The following is a 19850-nucleotide window of genomic DNA, read 5'->3' on the forward strand; positions in this document are numbered from 1 at the left end:
GGCTGTGGCAGACTACCAGTTCTTAGGCACTTCCTTCTGTTTCTTCCACAAGAATCCTGCTCACATAGCTGCACAGACCCATTCTAACTAATGATTGATTATAACATGTATTATGCAATGTACTTTTATTGTCAATATATAACAAATACAAAGCTTACAAAGCACTTCTGAAAAATGTGGGCATATACATCTTCTGATATAACAGAAATATAACTGTTGTCTTAGCCTTCCAATGAAGACAGTAGGAGCTCTCCTGTGGGATAAAGGACCTATTCTAGAAAAATGCAACTCCTAGGTATATACATAGATGATTTTGTGTATATCAAATCAAGCATAGTTTTTATAAATATACACATTATTAATTATATTCTGTTGAAATGTTTTTTTTCTATTCCAAATAATTTTTATGGAAATAAAAAATAAAATAAAGTAATCCATTTCTAAATACAGTTTTAACAATATGAGATTTTATATTTATGTGCAAAAATAAATTCATAATTTTCAGAAATTAACTCAGAAATGTAGTGGTTAGCTGTTCCAGCTTTGACCTTGAAGCACTGCCCCTAGTAAGGCAGCAGGTAACTGCTACACCTGCCTATGACCTGCCCCTGGGGCACGGCCTCTTTGGATCCATAAGACCTGAGATGTGTACATGCTGATTCCCTCTTGGCTGCTCATGATCCTGGATGCTGATTTGCAGACCAAGTCAGAGTTTTCCAGAGAAACACTGGACTGCATCTCACCTCTCCCTGATCCTGTAAACCATCCCTCTACTGGTTTTAAGTTGCCCCAAATAAACCTCTTTTAAGTATCAGATAAACTATGTGGAATTATCTCATTAATTGCCATTTTACAGAAGGACAAACAAGAGCCTTTATCCAGTCACTAATGGAAGCAGAAGGAGAGATCCATAGTCAAGCACTAGGCAGAACTCCAAGAGTACAGTCGAAGAGAGAGAAGAGGGATTCTATGAGCAAGGGGCATCAAGATCATGATGGGGAAAACTACAGAGACAACCAAACCAAGCTAGTGGGAACTCATGACATTTAGACCAACACCTGTGGAGTTTCCATGGGACTGGATTAGGCCCTCAGCATAAGCAATTTTTACTGTATTAATCCTACAGATAGATCCCTAAGTCTGAGAGATCATTCCATCTTCAATTTCTTCCTTCAGTGCCTTAAAGTTTTGGCAGGCATTACTATAATCAGATTATAGTGTAGGAAAAATATCTATTTTCAACAAAAAAATGAAATTGACTTATCATACAAAGTGATGAGTTATGATACTTTGATACATATGCCACTGTGATTTTCTCATACTTTGCTCCAATTCATCCCTTCCCCATTGTTTTAGATCCTGTTCCCTGTGTCCATTTTGCCAATAGCCTTATTCTCTTTAAAAGTATTCCCTTGCTGGTGGGTGGTGGGGCACACCTTTAATCCCAGCACTCGGGAGGCAGAGCCAGGCGGATCTCTGTGAGTTTGAGGTCAGCCTGGTCTACAAAGCGAGTTCTAGGAAAGGTACAAAGCTACACAGAGAAACTCTGTCTTGAAAAAAACCAACCAAACAAAAAAAGTACTCCTTTAGACCTTCATGTAATATGTCTTTCATTACCCTCTCTTTTTTCCCTCCCTTAAGATCTCTTCCTTCCCTCTTACAGTCCTTTTGCTCTTTTCTTCACACACACACACACACACACACACACACACACACACACACACACAGTAATCTAGAACATGCATCAGGGGAAATAAGTCATGTATTTTTCTTCTGAATCTCAATAGTCTTTGAAGAAATTCTTTTCGAGTCAGAATATCAATCTGTAATGAAATCCCTGCATGGTGGAATCAATAAAGCACAGCCATGTGAAACAAGAGAAGAGGTGATTCTTGAATTCTATGAAATTCCTTTTACAATTTTTTAAAAAGTAGAATTTTAAAGCCCAACCGTGTCTTAACACAAATAGGAATTCCATGAGTTAGTATTCTAGACTAGTATTTGATGACTATCAATGCAAGGGTGAAGTTGAAATCCACTATCTGTAAGGGTGTCATTCCTATGACTCACAATTTTATGCTAGAGAATGGCTTATTTGCTCTAATGAAAAGCTGCTACAACAGAATGATATCATCTTAAAATTTCTATCTTTTGTGGGACACTTAAAAAGGATGTGGGCTGGCAGGAACCTCTACTTTACCAGGATCTTCAAGAACTATATTTAGCCAGGCAGTGGTGGCACAGCCTTTAATACCAGCACTTGGGAAGGAGAGTCAGGCAGATCTCTATGATTTCAAGGCCAGCCTGGTCTACAGAGCAAGATCAGGACAGGCACCAAACTACACAGAGAAACCTTGTCTCGAAAAACCAAAAAAACAAACAAACAAACAAACAACAAAAAGAACTATATTTGTCTGTTTTTATGTCACTCTGCAGTTCCTGGGAAATTATTCTTGAATTGATAGAGTAACACAAGTCACATCTACATCTTTTACATCTTTTTTTTTCTTTAATAGTATAGAAGAGAAAATAAAAGAATTATAGTAAAAGCAGTGTTTTGTGCATGCAATATGGAAATTAGTTATGTCACCTTCTTTCATAGTACTCTGAGAAGACTGGTTGCTAGAAGGAGAGGTATCACACAATCAACATTTATAGAAAGTTCTACTAGCAAAAGATACAGGGAAGACTGACATATGACAATCTGATATTTCTTCTACATTTTTTAATTATGTAAGGTGGTTTTCAGAAATAAAGGGTGGAAAACACATAGGTAATTAGGGAATATGAAAGGGGAAATTAATAAGTAAAAGAGTAACTGAGTGCACATGACAACACTCCAGAGTTTCAAACACAGGAATCTAAGCAAATTTCTGGATATTGAGTAAACTTATTCAGGCTATGGATTTTGTCAGATATGCTTTAACAAGGCACTCAGCAATGAAAATACACACCTACAGCTAAGAGTAAAAAGAATGGGAAATTGTTAAAACAGTACCAATTTCACTAGTTAACTCAGTGTTGTGAAACTCTTGAGCATAAGGTTCAGTGGATGTGGATGCACAGGGGGTGATTATATTGTCATTTCATTGGTCTACAAAACAATTTCAAATTTGGTTACACACTGATGTAGGACAGGTGTTGTGTACAGGGTTACTTCATGGGACCAAGGGATGCCAAATATTCAAATGTACCACAAGACTCAGGGTATCAGACTTTTATGTTTATCTATAGTTCCTTTTGCAGGATTTTTCAGTCTAAAGCAAAGAGAAAAATAAGCAGAGCAGAGAAAATCTTGCTTAAATCTGAGCAATGATTCATACTCAGAATTGTTTTTCAAATATATGGCAAGGGAATAGTTATGAATTATAGTAATGGTATTTTTTAGGAACTTTTGAGATCTTTTTCATTTGAAAGTACTCTTAATGCTATTAAATTCACACATATGCTATTTTTTATTATCCAATCCTAATTATCTAAAACACACATTGCAAACATATAGATATCTATTCTCTCCACATATCAGCGCCCATTCATCATGGTTTTGGAAATGGGGAGAACAGTTTCCCCTTAAATTGCAAGTCAGCAGGTGTTTCTTTACAGTTAACTTTAGCAAAATTCATACAAAATAGTAATTAACAATGATCTTCTTTACTTGTTAACTCACAAGGAAACACCTTCAAAACTGCATTTTTGTTAAAGTTTCTCTACTAAAATGTAGAAAAACTGACTACGCAAATATTGAAAAGTTAAAAATTCCTTAATTTTTTATTCCTGGTACCACTACCACAATTTACAGGGCAATATACCCGATGTAATGAAAAGAAAAAGAAAAAGAAAAAGCTACAACAGATAAATGACCTCAGGAATGTTCATCTCCTTGACACTGCATTGCATGAATCAATAGCTGCACTTTTTACAGACTGTGGCTATGACAGTCCTGAACAAGAAGCGTTTCCTGTTTAAGCTGCAGTAACTTTCCTGACTATGGATCATCGCTCCTTCTGTGGCAGATTTTTACAGTTCCTCTAATGCATTTAGGACGACTCTTTCAAAGTAACCTGCAGCTTTCCTGACAACCCCTTGCTCTTTCTCCTGCTAAGAACTGTAGCACTCTTGTGCTTTTATTTTTTAAAACCTTCTGATACCATATCCACCACTTCCACCACCAGATCCATAGCCACCACCATGGGGACTGCTTGAGCTTCTTCCACCAAAACTGCCCCCTTTCATGGGCCCATAATTTGATTGCTGTTGTCCATTATTTCCAAAGTCATTATAGTTCTCAACACCACCATAGTTACCTCCACCAAAATTTCCACCTTCATTGTAACCATAGTATCCTCTTCCATCACCACCATATCCACCACCTTGGTTTCTATATCCTGGTCCACCACCACCATACCCTCCTCTATTACTGTAACCAGGTCCACCACCAGAGCTGCCACCATCACCTCCAAATCCATTATATCCACCATCACCACCTCCGTAACTACCTCTGCTGCCACCACCTCCACCACCATAGCCTCTTCCACCAAAGTTTCCACCACGACCAAAATTACCTCCACCACCTCCAAAGTCTCCTCCATGACCCACCTCCACGCCCTCTCTGTGATCCAGCAGACTGCATCTCTTGTTTAGAAAGGGCCTTTTTCACTTCGCAGTTGTGCCCGTGAATAGCGTGGTATTTCTGAACAACAATTTTTATCAACTGTGTCATGATCATCAAAAGTTACAAAAGCGGATCCTCTCTTTTTTCCACTCTGCCTGTCTTCCATAACTTCTATGGTTTCAATTTTGCCATACTTTTCAAAGTAGTCTCTCGGATTATATTCTTCTGTATCTTCTTTAATACCAGCAACAAAAATTTTCTCTATGGTTAAATGGGCACCAGGCTTTACAGAATCCTCTCTAGAAGCGGCTCTCTCTGGCTCCACCACACGCCCCTCCACCTTGCGTGGCCGAGCACACATTGCAACATCCACCTCTTCAACACAAGAGTAGGTCACAAAACCACAGCCCCTGGAACGTTTTGTTTGGGGATCTCTCGTTACCACACAGTCTGTAAGTGTGCTCCGTTTCTCAAAATGTTCTCTTAAGCTCTCATCTGTGGTGTCAAAGCTCAGACCACCAATGAGCAGCTTTCTCAACTGTTCCGGTTCCCTTGGGTCCCGGCCCTGCTACCCCCCGCGACCGCCGCAGTCCGGCTGGGGGCGGCCGGGCGGCGGTTTTACCTCCATTTTGAGACCCGACTCGCCTTTTCCAACTCGAGTTCAGTATCTAGCAATGATATTTTAAAAGATAAAATTCATTTAAGGTCTGGGGTGGAAAATTAAATTACCATGAGATTTATTTTCCTGTTCTTTTATATTGGAAAATTATTGCTTTTTAATGATTGCTTAGCATTGGCAAAATCTTAATTGGCTAGCATAAAAATGATTCTTCTCTTTCTGAAATAATTTTGATAATTATTTTACTCCGGGTGTTTTCCCTGTTAATTTAAGTGATAAAGTTGAAAATTAGTATTTGTAAAGAGTCTATTTGTACTTTTATCATAAAATATCTCAGACAGACTGAAGAGAAATGCTCCCTCACAGTTTTCCAGGCGTCAGCTGGGGAGGTCTTGTTCACCGTGCTTCAGGATGGGTCTTTGCTGCTGCCGCAGAAAGGTAGAGTAAGGGTCCAACTATGCGGGAGGCGGAAGGCTGGCAGGAGATGGGTGGGTGAGACTTGACTATGGCCTCTCTAAATGCCCTGATAATATTCAGAAAGGGTGGCACCTGAAAGGTAATTATGTCATGGAAGCCCTTCTTCTCATAAATTAGGGACATTGTATGAAGAGATTCATGGAGGGAGACTGTTGGCTCCTCTTTGCTCTCCCACTTTTCTCCATGTGAGGAAGAAGCACCACTTCCCATCAGAGGATGCTGTGTTCACATTAGAAGGAAAGCAAGCTATCAACCCTGGCAGCAAACATTACCAAAGCTTCTCAGCCTCCAAGCCTTATGAGAAACAATTTTCTAATCTTTTAAAATTAGTTTCCTGGGTTTTCTTGTAATAGCAAAATGACTTAAAATATTTCTTGATTAAAGCTTATAAATGTATTGGCTAATTTAAATGTGCACCTTTTGTTGAGAGGAAATTATTAACATATAAACCCTTAATTTTTTTTCCTAAACCATCTACCTATGCCTTTCATTCAATTTTAAAATCAGATTATTTGTATTGTTGTCACTGAGTTTTGAGCAAGGGTAGTAACAGGAGAAAAGTTTTAGGACTAAGTTTGGACAGGCTTATAGCAGCAAAGAATGAGAAGTTGTCATATTTTCTCAAACCAACCTTGAAAATGTATCCAAGAGATACAGGATTATCTTAGAACCCAAGGTCAAATACTCAGGCAGTAGATGGTTTTACTGAGCCTGTAACATTTCTTCTACAGATTAATAAGGGAATCCTTGCAAATTAGTTTCACACACACACACAAAAATCACCTAAATACTCCAGTAAAATAATTGAGATACATTATGTAGGAAACAAATTGCTGAAGACTCCAGCAGAACAATCAAAACAATATATGTAGAAAGTAAAAAAGAAATAATTTTGTTACAATTGGAGGGATAAGACATTCACAAGATAACATGATGAATTGCACTAAAAATTGAAGTTTAACATATTGGGCATTATGGTTGTATAGTTTTGTGTTCTTGTGGGACTCCTAACAGTAGGAGCTGGGCTGTCTCTGACTCTTCTGCCTGCTTTTGGGAGCCTTTTCCTTCTGCTGGCTTTCCTTGTCCAGCCTTGATATGAGGGTCTGTGTCTGTCTTATTGTAGCTTGTTAGGCTATGTTTGATTGATATCCCTGGGGGGCCTGCTCTTTTCTGAAGGAAAACAGAGGAAAAGTGGATCAAGGGATGGAGGGGATGGCTGGAAGGAGAAGAGGGCAGGGAATCTGCACCCAGGAAGTAATATATGAAAGAAGAATAGATAGATAGGTAGATAGATAGATAGATAGATAGATAGATAGATAGATAGATAGATAGGACATAGTAGACATTATTAAACTCATTATTAAAAAGGGAATGTGGATTTGAAAGAAAATAATTATTTTGAGGATATTATTTTTATAGTGGCTCTATTTAATTTTTGCTCCTTGAAGGAAGAGTTGAAACATAGTCTCATTCAATGGAACTGAAAGTAAAATTGGTTAAATAACTCTAAAAGGAGGAATTCAGAGATAGAAGGGATCATTTCTCTTTGTGTGTGTGTGTGCCAAGCTAAGAAAAGTTCTAAGCAGAAAACACTTTGTCAGAGTTCAAAGAAATAAATGACAATACTATTAAAATAGAGCAAAGTTAGCATCAGATTATTTAGATTTTGGAGGAAAATGTACAGCTAATTATCCTATTTGATTTAACAATAGCTAAAAAACCTGGGAAATTAGCATCATCGAAGAAAATAGATACAGTTAATAATAATCAGTTCTTTAGTGCCAGACTTTTTGCCTGCAAAGAAGTATTATTGAAATATCTATTAAAAATTTTATGTAACATTATATTCCTTCAATTTTGTTCATGATCAAAAGATTCTCTATGTTGTTATTTTGTGATCAATTTTCAAAATACCAATTTGATTAAATGATTGACTTATTTATTTATCTATTTATTTATTTGATTTTTTTGAGACAGGATTTCTCTGTGTAGCTTTGGAACCTGTCCTGGAACTCACTCTGTAGACCAGGCTGGCCTTGAACTCACAGAGATCCGCCTGCCTCTGCCTCCCAAGTGGTGGGATTAAAGGCATGTGCCACCACTGGCCCAACCGACTGACTTATTTATGTAGCTGGATTTTAGTAAGTACATGTACTTCTCTCCAAGGCGGTTTGTCTTTACGACTCATGTGAGCTTTTGTTTCTTTGTTGTGTATATTATCCCACAAATGATGGGGAATTAAAACTAAACTAACATTACATCTACACATTTCTAAGACTTGAGCTTTACATGAGGGTGCAGTTCCTAGCATGTGCTAAAGGAGAATTTCTTGTATTTTATTTTTCTATTCATTATTTTGCCAGTGACTGGAGTATAGTCAGAAGTCAACACCAACAACAGATTGTTTTGAAGGAAAAGTTTCAAATCAGTTGTCTTGACAAAGGAAGCCCTCTGCATGACTACCAGCCATTTCACTGCCACCAATGGTGGAAGGAAAGCTGCTTGCTTATATTTCAATTATATGGCCTTTTGCTTAACTCATTAAATCCCTTAAATATATTGCAAGCTAATTTTAAAAACTGACCTACTAGATAAAATGGCTTATTACGTATTCTGTTATAATAAAGTTCTAACTGGTCTCAGGATATTAGTTTTACAATATCCCAGTTCATCCTCTTCTATGTAGCCAGCATGTATTTTGAAAAATGTATGCCAGACCAGTTGTGCCTTACAATGAAGCCCTGAGATGATCTTATCTTTTCTAATAGCATAGTTCAAAACTTTCAACAGGGTTTACAATGCCCTCTAAGATTTTCCTCCCATACTACTTTAGGCTCATTTAATATCTAATTTCTTTTCTGTTTCCAACCAAATAGGGCTTTCTTCTTTGTGAGTTTCTTTAGTATGTGACTATAACTCCACATAGGTTATGTTTATTTATTATTTTTCTTGACTCACGAATTTCTGCCTTTTACAACACTTTAATTACATACATTGTGCTTAATGTTTGACTTTTTCTCTGAATTTTAAGTTGAATGTGCAAGGGCTGTACCTTTTATTCTCTTTGTTGTATTCTAATATTTAAAATAGATTTTGAAACTTAATCATTGCAAAAATATACTGAAAATGCACAAAAGCTTAAACTAAAGTAGAGGGTCTTTTCTTTTTTTGTGTGACCTAGAAATCATAAATGTAGGTGGGAACTGCTGTTTTTGTTTTAAATCAGACATGTAGTCATGTTCTTTGAATTAAAAAATAATATGATTAAATGGAGAGTAAATAAGATTTTTATCAAAATGACCTGTTAGTTTCTCTTCCTGAGAAATTATTTTTTGTGTCTTGGAAAAAACAAAACTATTTCAAATTTCTAAATATCAAAGAAAGTAGAAAATCTTTACTAGATATCAATTATGAACTATATAGAGTACATATTATATGTTACACTGATATGTGATTAGCTTGTGTATTGTAGTTAGGAAGAATCTGGAAGTGAGGTGACAGGTTAATTTGAGGCATGTTTGAACTCCTTCGTACATGTTTTGGCATGACTGTTGTAAAACACCCTGACATTATGGTCGACATTTGTAAAAGATGATCATGAATGCTCCTTGATGAGTCATAAGGAGTCTCAAAATTTGCAAGTTTGGAACAACAAACATGTAGAGAAATTATTTGCAACTTGTTCAATGGTGAACCATGTAGAAATTTAGATACAATACTAGCTTATTATTTTCTTCAATAACATGGGATTCTACAAAAGCTTGGCTTTTAAATTATTTTCCTTCCACAAGAAAATGAAAAAGAATAAACAAAACAAAACAAAACAAAAAAACAGGCAACCTTTCCAGGCAACACAGGAAGACATTTTTGAAAAGTTTCTGCACCCTGATAAGCTTTTCTGCCAAGGTAGCAATCCAAATGAGACCAAAGTAGAAAAAGCTCCAATTTAATGGGTAAAGTGCTCCTGGATGTTTTTTTAGCTTCCCAGAGAGGAGATGGGGAATAGAGACCAAACAACCAAGTGTCTGTTTTCTGGGTGCAGTTTGAATACCCCGTGGGAATGGTCTTGAGCATCTCTGCAGGAGGAGTGGTGTTTGGTGGGCTTAAGACAGGGCAGGGTTTGGGGAAAGAGAGAGACAGGAGAGGAGTTGAGGTTAGAGCTTCCACCAGAACATCCCAGACTCCTTGGGTACAGGAGCACCAGTTCCAAGTCTGGCTACTTTCTGGAGGCATGGGGCAATGTGGGGAAGTGGGGAGCCGGGTAGGGTAGTCGGGAGTTGGTGGGCTCACATTCAGCAGGAGGTGTGAGTGTAGGAGCATCCAGTTAATTGTCAATTTTAGAAACACTAAAATTGTGTCATGATTTAGTAAAAGTGCACTAGGCAATGTGGCAATGAAGAAATGACAGACATTGAAGAACCAACAGGTATAGAAAAGTTGACATGGGTGGCTTGTGCTCACTTTGGTGGAGGGCACCTACTCTGCAATGGCCCGGAACCTCAGCTCATTTATTATGTGTAACACAAGAGGAGAAGTTAAGGAGGCTCAGTAGGTCTTTGTAGGAGAGCCGTCTCAGGACTAAGGAGGAAGCTGCACTCTGTGCTTTCTGTATAGTCTGTCAACATCCACACCTGATGCAAGGATGGTTCTGCTGATCTCTGAGACAGACCCAGTGGATTGAAGGGTTTGCCACTCCCGGGGTCCAGGGCATTGGTTGTTGTCAATAACACATGCTCACTCAGGCCTTGATCTGCTCCTTACACATTCACTCAGGGCTTCTTGGCTCCACACACACAGTAGTCTACTTTTAAATCTTGAAGGTAGAGTTTGATTTTTAAAAGACTAAAAAAGGAGAGTTAAAGTCGATGCCTTCATTTCTTCCATTTCCATCTGTGTAGAGAATGATAAAGAGAGAGAGACCAGTCATGCTGTTCCCCCACCCATGGCTCCACACTGTGAATGACCAAATGCCAATTCTGGAGGAGCAGATAATGTTCAGCATTTGTCCTGTGAATTTGGATGATCAAATAAAATCAATTGTTATTCTGTCCATTCATCCTTGACTGATGAGGAAATTCAAAAGAGAGTCAGAGACAAAGTGATGTGCATATTAATGACTAGTGATTCCAAGAACGGTTCAAGTGAATATTACAGTCTAGGAAGTAATTTTATAGTGAATTATTTGAAAGATTTGGGGTTAAAAAGGGGATCTTCAGTGGAAGGAAAATGACATTTTTTGAGAGAATCACATTTTTAATTTTTATGACATTTACTGATTTTTTTGGTGTGTGTGTGTGTGTGTGTGTGTGTGTGTGTGTGTGTTAGGTCAAAAGATGATGTATAGGAGTTGATTCTCTCCTTTTAACCTTGATTTATTTCCTCAGGCCTGGCCTTGCTTCAGTAGCCTCACACTATCAAGGCTATAGACTCCACTATGTTTCCCTGGTAACACTGGAAACATAAACATCAGTTTAGACATTCCTTGAAATTTAATTTAACATATGAAAAGATAAAGGTATTTCTCTAGTTCTAGGTGGAAATCTAGTCTTCCCAGCTGCCTAAGAAAAGATGGGGCCAGTGTTTTCTCTTAAGTGAGATAATGTAATTTTCTTCCCATATACCCCTTCTCAACGTAGATGCTGTCTTCCACTTTCAGGGAATACTATGGCACTGGTCTGCCTACTTTTCTGAGTAATGTCCTTTTTCTAACTGTCTGAGTCTGTGGCTGATGTAAGGACAGACTGGCTAGTGAACTGGACTTGGAGGAAAAGGGCTGGCCTCTGTTGGAGTGGCTATGTCTAGAATGGTATATTTGGTTACAGCCTCAATGAAATTGTTAAGTTTCAAACCCTGGGAATAAAGGGTTTGAGACGCCTATTTAATATATCAAAGGTGGACCTGGTTGCCAAGTTCTCCCAGCATCCCTCAGTCCCTACCTGTTAGAGGTTATGGCTTGATTACCCAGCCTTCTACCCTGAAGAATCCAGCGGAGGGGCTGAGCTGCCCCTCCCCCAGGGCCTCTTTCCTATATAATTCTCTCTCATGGGAACTGTGGCTATGAGTATAGGAGTATGAGGAGCAGAAGAGAGGTAAATGAGGATGTTGGGGACATGGCTGGAGAGGAGGGAGTGGGAGGCAGGTCCTTGAAGGAATAAATGAATAGGGATGAAGGAGGGTGATAAGGAGTTAAGAAGAGCGGATTCTGAGTTTGGAGAGATGAGGAGGAAGTATGAATGGGGAAGGTAGGTGAAAGAAGGTCAAGAGTGTCCATTCTAGGATGTTAAGGGGCATAAAAGGGATTGGTTGAGAAAAGGATCAAAGTTGGAGAAGGTAGAAACAGGGCATGTAGGTCAGTAGGTTGGGAAGTTCTAGAAGATTATTTGTAGGGAGGCTTTTAGAGCAGTAAAGTCTAGTATGCTGTGCAGGTTTGGCAGAGGGAGAGCTGTGCCCTGGAGGATACCTCAGACCAATGCTTGCAGTTTTCTCTCTTGAAGTTATTAAATCGATGAGGATTTGGAAAGCAAAAATTCTGAATTCAGGCCAGGTGTGGCCACAGTCTAATTGATAATGAGCCTGATCTGAACAGAGAGCCACATTAGAGTGGACAGCCTGAGGTTGGCAAGACATAAAGTTCTGACTGAGGTTTGATTTTAGGTGTAACAAAAGACTGCTCTTGGGAACGGGCAGTTTGGAGTTCATCTAAAATGGCAGGGGAGAGGGACACACCACACAAAAAACTGCAGACTCCAGGGAAAACTCATGAAATGGGAAGAGGATAAGCATATAATTTTCATATTTGTTTTAGCCAAAAATATTATATGTTGGAAGATATATATATGATAGCATATTAAAAATATAAATTATGCAACAATAAAAAAATCTTTAGTTTTGCCTTTTGTGAATGGGATATTATTTAGCTTACTATAGCTTTCAAGTGTGTAATGCAGACTTCTCTTAGAATTCATATTCCATTTTGATTAATTTAGCACTGATAAATTCTATACCTTTGTTCTCACACTACATAAAAATCAGAAGCCAGAAGGACTTATACTTCATAATCCAATCACTTAATAAGGTGGGAAATTGCATATACAAATAACTTATCCATGGTCACAAAGAAAATAAATTATAGGCAAGATTTTATCTCAGGGAAAACCACTGCAAAGTCAGGTTCCTAGACACTGGGCCACTAAAGCAAGTCTTCACAACAGTGACTTCAAGACTGTCAATAATTGGGAGTAAGTGGGGTTAGTTGAGTTAGGGCAGTAGGGTTGCAGAACTTGTTGGGTCAGACCTGTATACAAGGAACTAAAAATAATTAAGATATATCCTTTAAAAACAGTACAAATGTATTTTTTGAAAGAGAACAAAAATACAACAAATTACTGAATGATTAAAACCTGAATGATTTATCATTTATTCAGAAAAATACTGAATTACTTTTATTAATTTTAACTTCCAGCATATTTATTTTTATTTTGTTTCTATTTTTGTTATATCATTTTTTACCTTGTACTTGTACAGTCCATGTCAATCAGCTAGTATAGGAAGCTAAATTTTGTGAATCTTTAACATTTAAATAGAACAGGCATTGTTTATGTCAGAAGGTATAATATTGTTAATAGATAGTAGAAGGATATTTGTTTTTTATTTATTTTTTATCCTAGTAGATTAAGTTACTAGAAAGATTAAATCAGTTTTAATTTTAGTTGCAGTTTTAGAAAAATGCAAATGCCTCATTCCCTTTATACATCTGAATAAATGTAAGCAAAATAATGTTATAGTATAGAAACCTTAAAGGAGCCATAATCAATTTTCTATTCATGAGAGATATTCTCTGAAGTAGTCAGTCTCATGAGCAAGAAGTATGAAGAACTAGCTAAGTGTGAAGTCAACAGACTTAAAAAGTTCTACAAAACTTAGGTCGTGTGTGTGTGTGTGTGTGTGTGTGTGTGTGTGTGTGTGTGTGTGTGAAGCTGTGAATGTGGAGGACTAGAGTAAAAAGAGAGGGTGCCAAGGTTAACCATGAGAGCTAAGTTCCGATGATGTTGCTTTAGGCAGATATTAAAGAGACGGAGATGGGGTAGCTATCTGTTGTGACTCTTAATGAGCCTCCAGCTTTCACACCATGCTGGGACAGAAAAGACTAGCAAAGAAAATTCTGAAATACATGTTTTGCCTCAGAGTTTACCTGAAAGCCCCTGAATAGGCTGGTTTTTATTTCCTCCCTAAAACTGGGAAAAGACGAGAATATGTATTCTGGTTCCTTTGTTCCACATTATAATAGACGTCCAATCAAGGAACATTGATTATGAGAAAGAAGTAGAAATCTACCAGGAAAGAAAATGAAAGTTGTCTCTGTTTACAAAGTATATCTTTGGTATGAAAATCCTAAGGAATCTAGTGGATTCAATTAAGATAATAAACAGTCTTAATAAAGTGTAGGATATGATTAAGACTTAACTATACGTCTATACACTATCACAGAACACCTTCAAAGACAGACCATAAAGTATAAAGTAGTCAGGAGGAATTTAGGAAGAAACATAAGAACCCTAAAAACTATGAAATACTATTAAAAGTAAAAATAAAACTTGAAAAACAAAAAAACTCTTCCTCAATTTTTCAGTTTAGTTGAATACAGGTTTTTAAAGTATGCACTTACGATTTTCTGTAATTCTTCAATGTCTGTGGTAGTACTTCCCTTTTCATCTTTGATTTTTAAAAAATATTTATTAATTTTTATTCTTATGTTATGTATAGGTGTATTTTGTCTGCATGTATGTGTGTGTACCACATGTGTGGCCTGGTGTCCATGGAGCCAGAAGAGGGTTAGGATCCTCTGGAGCTGGAGATAAAGATGGTTGTGAGATATCACCTGATTACTGAGATCTGAACCTGGGTCCTCCAGAAGAGCAGCCAGTGCTCTTAACTACTGAGTCATCTCTCCAGCCCTTTCATCTCTGAATTTATTAATTTATGTCCTCTTTCTTTTAGTTAATTTGGCTAGTGATTTGTCAATCTTACTAATATTTGCAATGAACCAAGTCTTCATTTAATTGATCAATGTGTTTCTATGTCTTTAATTCCACACTGTTTTTGAAGATCACTTTTTGTCTTTTTATTCTTTTTTGGGTGTTGCCTGTTTTTGTTTTTTCCCCCTGAAGCCTTCAAGTACATCATTGAGTTACTAGTATGCATATTCCCAGGTTTCTTGATGAAGGTATTTTGTGCTGTAAACTCTCCTCTTAGGACTTCTTTCTGTCCTGTAGATTTTGGTATGTTGTATATTTCTCAACCCTCATCAAAGAAGCTTCTGTTAACATGTAGACTTAGAACTGGGCACTGTACAGAGGATAATAGATTATGGAATGTTCAACCATAAATGCAATACCTATATCATACCTCTTCTCCAGGGTTAAGGGATCATAACTGAAGAGGTGGCAGAACTAGTGGAAGAACCAGAGTTGGGGGATGACTACAAGGAGTCAGTGTTTTTAAAACACAACAGAGTAGTTGCACATGTGAACTCAGAGCAGTTGTGACACCATGCATAGATCTGCACAAGCTCAGGAAAGACAAAATCCCTGTGTATGTGTGTGTGTGTGTGTGTGTGAGAGAGAGAGAGAGAGAGAGAGAGAGAGAGAGAGAGAGAGAGAGAGAGAGTGAGAGAGAGAGAGAGAGAGAGAGAGAGGAGAGAGAGAGGCACAGAGAATAGAAAGAGACAGAGAGACAAAAGAGAGAGAGTTTGTTGTCATTGTCCCTGGGTTCTGTCACTGAACAGAACCCAGAACATGGAACTGTGAGCAAATCATTTCAAAATGTGCTATACTAGCTTTTCTGTTTGTTAAATAGAAGCATATTTGTACTTTACCTTCAGAAAAACTATTTGGTGCATAGTACTATAAATGAGGTCCTATTTCTATGTACAAGTGTATCACAGTACCCACATAGATTTCACTGTTATGAATATATGCGTTTTATATAAGCTTTTCATGTATTTTGATATGTAAGTATATAAATGTATACACACTTGATTTTATATCCACTAGGTGAACATACACATTCTTTATATGTTCATATAGAATGCTTTAAAATTTTGACCACTTAATAAGCCATGCTTCCCTATGTCTGTTCAATTCCTATTAGAATTCAGGTACATGGTCAAAGTGGATATGGAAATTAAACTCAATAAATGCCTAGATGCAACAGGAATCAATGTTTTGATAGTTCTGGTGTCTTTAAGGCTTTGTCTTTCTCTTTTGCTACCAACCATCTGTACATAGTCTTTTTTCTAACACATATTCATTCTTTCACCAAAAGACAACTAAAAGTTTCATTCAGGACTACATCTCAAAGTTGTGGCCCCTGGGTATACATCCTGCTCTCCCTTGAGATCCAGTTTGGTAATTTCTGTTACACTAACATAAAAAGCAGTTTTCATCTTGCACATGCACCATGGTGGGACCAGAGTAAGGCAGCCCTATCATTAACAACCTATTCAGAAAAAATAATGAAATGGAATCACACTGAAGGTATTAGTTCATGAAAATAATGCTGTTTCCATGAGCTGATGTATTGAAACCATTGCCCTAATAGTCTTATCAGTTTTAAATTTAGATTTTGGATTTTTTTTTGGTCAGGGGAGAGGGGATCCTGAGGGAAAGAACACCTTTTGTCTTTACTACATTGGAAGTTTTGTCTCATCTCTTATTCCAGTGAATAAATCTAACAAGGGCATTGGAGAAAGTGTTTTGTTTGAAGGTGAGGTGTCCTACAATGTGCTATGGTTTGAAAGTTCAATTTCTGACAAGCTTATTAGGTCATAAAATTGGATATTTTAGCAATACAAATCCTTAAAATATATAAAAGTATCTCTATATGTCTAGCATCATCTCCTTGCCAGTAAGCGAAGCCAAGGCTGTGTGGCAGACATTGCTTCTAAGGTTGTTTATTTGTCTGCTCCCTTCCACTGTACTCAGCTGTCCCTGAAGGCCTTCTGGATCAATAACTTAGATGGGAAGGCAGAACTTTTCATTAGGCCTTTGCCATAGGGTTCGACACCTTTCTTTAACCAAGAAGACTTAATGGACCTTGTATAGCCAAGTCGTTCTCATGTTCAACTCTTTCGTGCTAAGTGGATCAAGGAAGCAGTTGCTTTTTGTAACCATGCTTCACATTTCTGTCTTTCTTCTCTCCCCTTCCACTCATGTTTGAAGATTGGTCCACTTCACTGTGTAATGATCCATTGCTTCAAGCTAGCAAAACTAAGCACACTAAATACAATCATGTTCAGTGAAGTGAATTTTCTAAGCACATGGTCCCATGTTCTATTTTATTATAGGAGTATAATGAATGTTTATACACACAGACTTAGCTTCTGTATGGTCACTAAGTTAATAACATATTTAAATTTATTTTTACATATATTTATTTTGTGTATTGAAGGATATGGCCTGATACATGTTGGAGTCAGAGGACAAATTGCACGATTAGATTTTCTTCTCCTACTATGTGGGTTCCAGAGACAGAACTTAGGTCTTCAGGCTTGGGAGAAAGAACCCCTTATCTGCTGAGTCATCTCACTGACTCCAGTGATATATATCCTGTGCTTTAGATATTATATTGATAGATTTCTGATATTAATTATTAATTACTGAATCTTGGGTACACATTTAAAAATGATATATATTTAATACAGAGCCAGTTTTCTAAAGATAGTTTCTGAAGGTATTAGCTACTGTTTTTGAATATGTTGAGTAAAAGTTACAACAGAAAGACAATTTATATCACCATCCAAGAGATACATACGTGAAGATAAAAGTCCAAAAGCACATGTATGAATTACTTTTCTATTGCTGTTCTACAGCACCGTGATCAAGGTAACTTATAAAAAAAGAATGTATTATTGGTTTTATGGGTCCAGAGGGTTAGAGTTGATGATGGCAGAGTGAAGGCACAGTGACAGAACCATCTGAGCTCTCACATCTTCCATAATAAGTTGGAGGCAGAGAGTGAATATTTGAGGATGCCAAGAGGCTTTGGCAATCCCAAGCCTGCTCCCAGTAACATACCTCCTGGCTACACCTCCTCATCCTTCCTCACACAGTCACTAACTAGGGACCAAGTGTTCAAATGTTTGAGCCTATGGTGCTATTTTCATCCAAACTACTATATTCTATGAGGTCTATAGTGGCATTGTTACTGAAAGAACCACACATGTGGTGTGGGCACCATTATGTATTACCCAAGGTCAGGGGATTTCACTAAGTCCAGCATGGGATATATGAGGAAAAAAAATCTATGTACACCATGCTCTTATGTCTATTAACTTCATTTCTCTAAGACAAAATTCTATCTATTACAGCTTCAGCTCAGTCAGACATTCAGGGAAGGAATAACTCTAGATGTACCAAGTGTTGTGCCCAGATCTTAACCCCTAGAGAGACCACCAAGGACGAGCATACCAGAATGCAAAAGCAAGGTTTATCTGTTACAAGTCATGACAGGGAACTCAACTCAAGCCATCTCAAGTGAGGCAGAGAAGAGTTCCTCTTTCCTGGGGAAGTTAGTTTTTATAGGCAAAACCCATAAAATTTCCTAGAGGGGAGGGGGTTAGGACGGGTCCATCCTTGATTGGTCCAGTTTTTCCCGGGCCTGGACTTTATCTTATTCTAGCTTATCTGTTTGCCCTGTCAGGAGTTTTACAACTCCTCTCTGGGGTCTGGTCATGTTATCTCTGGAGACGGGCATCTCGTGGTTAATTGGTTACCATCAGACATCCTGACTCTGTTCTTTTGTTCCTGGGGCTGGCACCATCATTTCTGGGGATTTGAAATTGGCCTGGGTCTATCTATATTGAGATATCTTTGTCTAAGGCCCCCTTTTTGAGACAATAGAGTGAGGGTCTTGTTGTGCTTAGATCATGTCCCCAAAGCCGCCACTGGAGACTTTAGGTATAGAATGCAAAAGTAAGGTGTTTTCTAAGTTTACAAGCCTCCAGGGAGGCTCTTCCAAATCTCCCACTCACAGCAGGGAGGTTGGAAGGAGGCTCCCCTTTCTTTGTGAGGCTAGTTCTTAAAGGCACAGACCATATAATTTATTTTAACCCACCTCCCTTTTTAGTCTTTTGGTCGAATATCCTGACTGTGTTTTCCAAAGTCCCTGTAGCAGATACAGCCACCTGGGGAAAAGGGGTCTAAGTTCTTATCTACACTTAGGAATCCTGGTTTAAGCTTCTCTTTGTCTGTAGGGGATAGAGTGGGGGGTTTTACTGAGGTATCACACCAAGTTCTTTGTCCATCTGCTTTATTCTGTGGGATGAAATCCTGTCTACATAGCTTCAGTTCCATTCTGACACTCAGTTCCCCTTTGTCCTCTCTTACTGTTCTCTCAAAGTCTGCTAACAATCGAGCTCTTATGCTTCCCACTTCATCTACAATCACCTGTTTCTTTGCCCTCCATCTCTACTTGCTCTGTACTCCTGGCTCAAGAGTTCTGCTTTACCATCTACATTACCTCTGTGTTCTTCTCTTCTCCCTGGTCATACCATTCTGTCAGCTCTACAGAAAATGCCTATCTGTCCTTCCCCTGGCCAAGTGGTTTTCTGCCTTCTCAGGAATGTTGCTCTACCTTCCACCTTGATATGTAAAAACCTCTTTTGTTCTCAGTCATTTGCTCTGGAGAGCCACTAGGCCTCAAGGCAAGGGGATGGTCTGAGCTTCCTTTGCATAAGAAACAAACCTATGAGTCTCTGCCAGCTTGTCTCCTAGGCTCAGTAGGGGAATTAGTTACCTAGAAGTTCAGCAGGTCTGAGGAACTGAACTGTTTGCCAATTGGTCTGGGAATATTTGGGCATGCAAGAATTTCATATAGAAGAAAGCTGAAATATCAAAAGCTGGATAACACCAAATATTCATAATAAATGGCTTGCCTTTTGACAGACCCTTGGCCAGTCAAAGTATAGTTTTAATACACAGCAAAATCTCTAATATATATTCTTGTGGCCTGCCACACACCATAAGCTGCTTTTCTGGAACTAAACAATTTTTTTATATTGTTCTTAAAAATTAGTTGAAACCACTGAATATTCTTCAGTTTAATGTACAACTATGTTATCCCCTTATAAACATATAAATACCA

General features: G+C 38.0%; 1 protein-coding gene and 1 pseudogene across 2 annotated transcripts in view; one reads left to right on the plus strand and one right to left on the minus strand.

Moving 5' to 3' along the window:
- The window catches only part of Cnbd1 (cyclic nucleotide binding domain containing 1), a 357869-nt gene that overhangs the window by 193794 nt on the left and 144225 nt on the right, over nucleotides 1–19850 (plus strand). The gene's annotated exons all lie outside the window — the stretch shown is intronic.
- LOC114704126 lies at nucleotides 4132–5348 on the minus strand (annotated as a pseudogene).

This window comes from Peromyscus leucopus, chromosome 2, assembly GCF_004664715.2.
Source record: "Peromyscus leucopus breed LL Stock chromosome 2, UCI_PerLeu_2.1, whole genome shotgun sequence".
Classification (NCBI taxonomy): Eukaryota; Metazoa; Chordata; class Mammalia; order Rodentia; family Cricetidae; genus Peromyscus; species Peromyscus leucopus.